The following is a 6,077-nucleotide window of genomic DNA, read 5'->3' on the forward strand; positions in this document are numbered from 1 at the left end:
ATTAAATCTTGTTCTGTTTGATTCAGGACTAAATCGCAACAAATATATATATATATATATATATATATATATATATATATATATATATATATATATATATATATATATTGTGTCAACTTCATACTCACTATCTCTGAAACATGCACTAAATAAAAACAAAACATTAAATATTGAAAACCCTAACGATATAGGTCTGTACTGAAAAGCCAATCCATGAAAACTGACCAGAGGCCAATCGTAAATGGTGACCTTCACGGAAGAAACAAAATAGCGGTAATTTAGGAAACGGGGGTAGGCCTTTCTTATCATTGGTTTATTCTAGAAACACATTACTTTCAACATTATTTTCAAATCATACTGTGGCTCCTCATTGGTTTATTACAAAACTCTAATCTGTTTGATATTTTAAGTTTCCTAGTCGTCAGTTCGTTTTTTAGAATTGGAAACCAAAGCGGTAAATCTCGACTGGTAGTTGGCTGCTCGGTAGGTCCGCTAATTTAATTCACGAAGCATCGATTAATTTCTTTTTAAATAATTATGGCTCCCGATGTGTTATGTTAACTTCATCCAAACATTAGATTGCAAATCTCGAAACGTAGTGTTACCGATTTCTTGTATCAGTGAACGATGGCTAATGTCCCGAAAATCATGTTTCCTATTTTATCCCTTACTGTACCAGAGTCTTCTGTAGGCTGTGAGGAACACCTAGATTGTGCCAAGTAGTGTGAAATGTTCGTAATGAAGGCATTATAAAGCGATAGTCAACCAACTATAGCTACAATGTGCTGTTAAACAAAGGAGAGATCTAGCAACTGGCATATTGGCTCGGGAACAAAATAAAGAAATCTGAACTATCTGGGTATTAAATAACCAACATAGGATAATATTCAATATCGGTTTATCGTGAATCTGGCAAATAAACAAAGACTGAAAACTAGGGAGAGGTAAAAGATTATTTAAGCCATGTGAGGTAAATAAAAAGTGTTTATATTTTTCTACGAAGGAGGGAAACTAGGGATAAATTCAATTGCTCATTTTCGTTCTACCCACAGAGTGCTTTTGCATGTTAACGTTTTGGTTGACGAGAAATTAAATTCTATCTTTTGAATACCATATATTCTAAAAACATTGACAGTCTTCATGATGATTCTTCCTTAATAAAATGTGATTACTCCATCTGCTCATACCTTAAATAAATAAAACTGGTTAAGGTTTAGTATTATTTTCAAGGCAAATATCGTACAACCGGCTCTTCACCTGACTGTTGAGATGTTTCTTGACTGTTTTAATGACTACTGATAGAAATGTTTTTTCCGTGCCCTCGTCCTTTACAAGTTTTAGTATTACTATATCATACCTGGAAGTCTTGGTACTTCGTCTAACACAAAAAGGTGCTTCAATGGGTATTTTCACCTATTAAACACATGCACCAATATTTTGTGCTTAAGAAAACTATAAATGTTGTTTGTGTTATTATGTAGTTGTGTAGTCAGCGTGTTGCACGAACTGGCGTACGTTGTACACTACACTGAGGAAGTGAAGTTTTAAAAACATATCTAAATCATCTTGTGAAAATGTATTGAGCCACAAACAAGATCTCTGTTTGTAACTCAATACATTTTCCATTTTTAACCAATTAATTTGTTTTTTTTTATCGTGAATGTAATAAAAACTCAATCATTATTGTTTACTTTGAATTCTATGCAAAATCAGAGGTATTCTACTCTGTTTAAATATTTAGATGGATTCTGCCCTACCCATTGAGTGTGTTTATGTAAAGAAATCTCTATCCATGCAGTGGGTTTCCAGAGGTCAGGACCTTCCAGGAGGACATCACAGAGTGTGAAAACTTTTGTAGGCTGAAACCTTATAATCTTGCAACCTTCGTTCTGATACTAGGAACTTTCAGAGATCAGGTATTCCCCACAGACAAGGACTTTTCAGAAGTTGAATACTTTAAATATAAAATATTCCAGAGTCCATAGTCCGAGTACTTCTAGAAGATGGAGCCTTCCTCGATGCTAGAAGTTTAAAAAAATCTGGAGATTACCGAGGTCGGAGGCTCTGATCTGATATAGTTGAACCAGATACATGTATTCCATACCAGTGTTTCCAAATCAGAGAATCGGGATAATCACTGATCTTGCTTTAAGAGGTTGGAGATTATAGAATGTAGGTATATTAATAACTGGATGATCCTAATGAGCAGAAGGTAGTACAGGTCGTGGGCTTTTGGAGGTTAGGTTGGTCCTAAAATCCTTTGGTAATGAGTGGTGCTCGTGATGCACTATAAACTCCAGTGATATTCCGATCTAGTGCTTACGAGAACTATATAAATCTATATAAATGCTAGTGAACTAAACCAACTGGTTTTCTCGAACGCCTGTTCACCATTTCAATATCTCACTCAGTATTTTTAATGAGAGGCTGGTACAACAGGTAAAAAAAGTATTATCTCGCACAGTCTTCAGATGAAACAGACGAATCACTTACTTTCTCAAAAGTACGAAACAACATAAAGATTCGCATAATTACATTTTTCCATGATCTTTTACTTACTAAAGAATACGTTTTTGATAAGGTAAGGTGGGGTAACTGGACCACGATTTTACATTGGACTAGTACACATTTGAACATTTTACCTAAATATTAGTCAAAATAAAAATAAGTACTAGGAGCATAGGCGATCGAAATGAAGCTCCAACTTATACTGTTTGCACACATGAAATCTCATTTCGATTATTATAACTGACATAAAATATAAACATTTATTTCCTTTTTTTACGTTTGGTGGGCCCAGTTACCCTTGAGTCTGGGGCAACTGGACCACTTGACTATAAATATCATTTTGTGCTTGTATAATTTGCTGTGTGGTATCTGGGCCTGATCCAATATCTTTATATTTGTATAAAATATCACTGACATTTGTTTAAATTGATTGAATTTCAAAATAGAAACAATGCAAGGCACCCACGTTGTGATCGGGATTAGGTTCCACATTAAAATAAAACAAGAGCCATATATAAAAACCACTTTTAATTATTGTACAAATTACACAAATTAAAAACTTAAATCTTAGAACTCTTTTACCTAAAAAAAATACAGTATTAATTGACTTAAAAATAATAATGTTTGCCTTACAAAACGCATAAAAACTAAACTAGGCAAATACAAAGTATGAGTTGTTTCCCAGGGACACATCCATATAGTTAAATAGATTACTAGTAGGCATCCCACAAATTTTGCAATTCTTTGATATTATAAAATCCTCGTTTCGAAATGAGTTTTGGTTCTTCTATTGCACCTATTACATCATTCCAGTCATATTTCTCGATGTCCGCCTTATCTGGCCATTTCCAGGACTTCAGGGATTTTTTTCATTGCCGTTATTTCTACATGTTCTTCCGAAAGGCTTACAATTTTTCCAGGGAAAAAACTCGCCTTCATACTTAAAAATGACATATTCTCCAATGTTTCTTTTTGATTTTCTTCAAATGAGAGAAAATGGTCTAAGGGCTGATCACTGGTGCAAAGCATTTGAAAATTGGACTTCGTCTTCAACATTCTTTTCGTTTTCTTCTACTATATCTATTAAATCCATATCATCACTGCTGTCTGTCTCAAAATCTAAATTTCTTTTTTTCTTATTTATAAAAGATATCCAATTTTTTCCGTTTGGTTGCCACTTTAGGTATTTTAACTTTATTTTGTAATTCCAAGAGTTTTCCTTTTCACTTTTCTTTTTTTATCTTTCACTTTATCTTCTTTCTCTTTCTCTTCTATTTCTTTCTTTATTAAATACTCATTCGTTGTTATGATTTCATTTCACAATTTTTTTACAATTCTTTTATGCTTTTTCTCAGTATTTTCAGGTCTTTTCTCTTTTTTTACCATATCCAACAGCAACTCTTCAAAGGATTTACGCCCGGATGTTGTGCGAATACAACCTACATCTGCTTGCACCATGGCTGAGCTAGCTTCTGGCTGGTTTATGCTTATTACCAGACAAGGTGGTTTGTTGCATTACAGCTGATTCCACAAGTTTACTAGCTTTCAGCTCTACTTCAACAGAAGCAGGGCAAGTATCGGGTTCCATTGCTACTGAGGTGGCGCTGGTCTCCCAGCAGCATTGTTTCTGAAAGAGGACAAGCATCTGTTGGTGCTGCAGCTGAATGCATAACTTCAGTGGTAGAAGTAAGGCATGTGTCTGGTTGCGTTTTGGCTGAGGAGGTACTCAGTCTTCGGCTGTTCTGTGATTAAAACAGAGGAGGCTTCTGCTTCTACAGAATGGCTTGGGGAAGCACTGATCTCTGAAACTGATGAGGCTTTTACTTGTATAAATTGGCTTGAAGTTGGAATGATTTTTCTTATATCTAACCAAGTCATCTTTTTTAAATAATGTCTCAGGAATCATCAACCTGTTAGGACCTCCTTTACTTTCATCATAGATTCCTGTGGCTTGAAACCCACTTACTATGTTTTGTTCAGGTAATTTCATGTGAAAGATTAGTAATGAGTTCAACAAAAATCTGTTTCGGGATCTTCTTTCGAGGATTTTCTCTCTGCCACTTAGTCAGAACCTTGTCCCAGTTACTTTTTAGACTTTTAAAAAACGCCTACATCTAAAGGCTGTAGTACATGGGTAGTGTGTGAGGAGGTAACTTCATTATGGTTACATTGTTTTTTTGGGCTAGCCTTATCAAGTCTGTAGACACATGAGTGGTTGTGGCCATCATATATCAATAATATTGGTCTTTCTTCAGTTATGTTGGGTAGGAAAACATCACGAAACCAGTTAAAAAAAATAGGGTGGTTTCCATCCAACCTCGTGATGTGGTGGGAAAATTGCCGTTTGGGTCGGCAAATTGTCAGAAATCCAATTTTTCCATTACATATTTGCCTTTGAAAAACGCAAAGAAGAGGGATCGTTTTGCCATCGGCAGAACAACACATTAATACTGATGTATTTTCTCGCCCACTTGAACTAGTTTTGCGTTTACTTTTTGTACCTATTGCTCCAACCACCTTTGTTCTACTCGGGTCATGACAAAAAGACGTCTCGTCACAATTAAATATTTGTGCTGGTTTCCCCTCTAGTTTAAGATTCTCAACAACTTGTTCTAAAACATCAAAAAAGTTATATATTACCCAAGGGTTTGTTTGATCGCATCTTACATGCTCAATACTCTGTGGTTTCCTAATGGACAGTCCATGCCTTGCCTTAAATGATAAAAACCAGTCAGTGCCAGGGCGTTGGTCTTTTAAAACCTACCTTCAATGTTGTTCTGTCTTATGTATAACTGAACCATGTCTAATACTTCTTCTTTAGACAAACAAATCCGTTTTTATCCATTATTTTTAAACAGTCTGCTATTTCCTTTTCTTCTTCTTGAGGACTTAAATATGATTGTACTCCACCACCACCCTTACCTTCTCTCGAAGTCATAACCAGTTCCACGTGTCCCTCTAATGCGGTGTTTCAATGTAGAACGCGGGATTTTATAAAACACATAGCTGCACCCCGCGTTGTCTTGATCCCATTTTTGATGTCTTTCGAGAGCCTTATTTTGAGATCCTCCGTGGAGTACGCGGTTCCTGCTCCCTTTTGAGTCTTTCTTATATATGTTCTCACCATACTGTATTCTGGAAAAAATACCATCGTTAGTTAAAAATAGAAAATTATAAATAATCACAGTATAAGATAGACCGAGATAAAGATTTCCAATTAGCTTACAAATATGTAAAAAGCATCAATAAAGGGACGATAATAGTGTAAATTACTAATTTATCATCTAAAAAGCATTTTTTAAGAAAGTATGCATATATGCATATTTAGAAGAAATTTAATTTAAATCTGCAATTGAAACTACAGGTACACTGGGGCAACTGGGTCCTGTGGGGCATCTGGGCCCACTACATGGTCCAGTTACCCCCTACATGTGGTCCAGTTACCCCATGAAACAGTCAGTTTCCTGGGGTAAATGGGGCCACCTATCCTAACCTCAAACCTTACTGAACACATGTGCTGAATTAAATGAAAGTATGTCGTTTACATATGGGTTTAGTAGTTTCTACAG

Source organism: Homalodisca vitripennis, chromosome 5, assembly GCF_021130785.1.
Source record: "Homalodisca vitripennis isolate AUS2020 chromosome 5, UT_GWSS_2.1, whole genome shotgun sequence".
NCBI classification, from domain to species: domain Eukaryota; kingdom Metazoa; phylum Arthropoda; class Insecta; order Hemiptera; family Cicadellidae; genus Homalodisca; species Homalodisca vitripennis.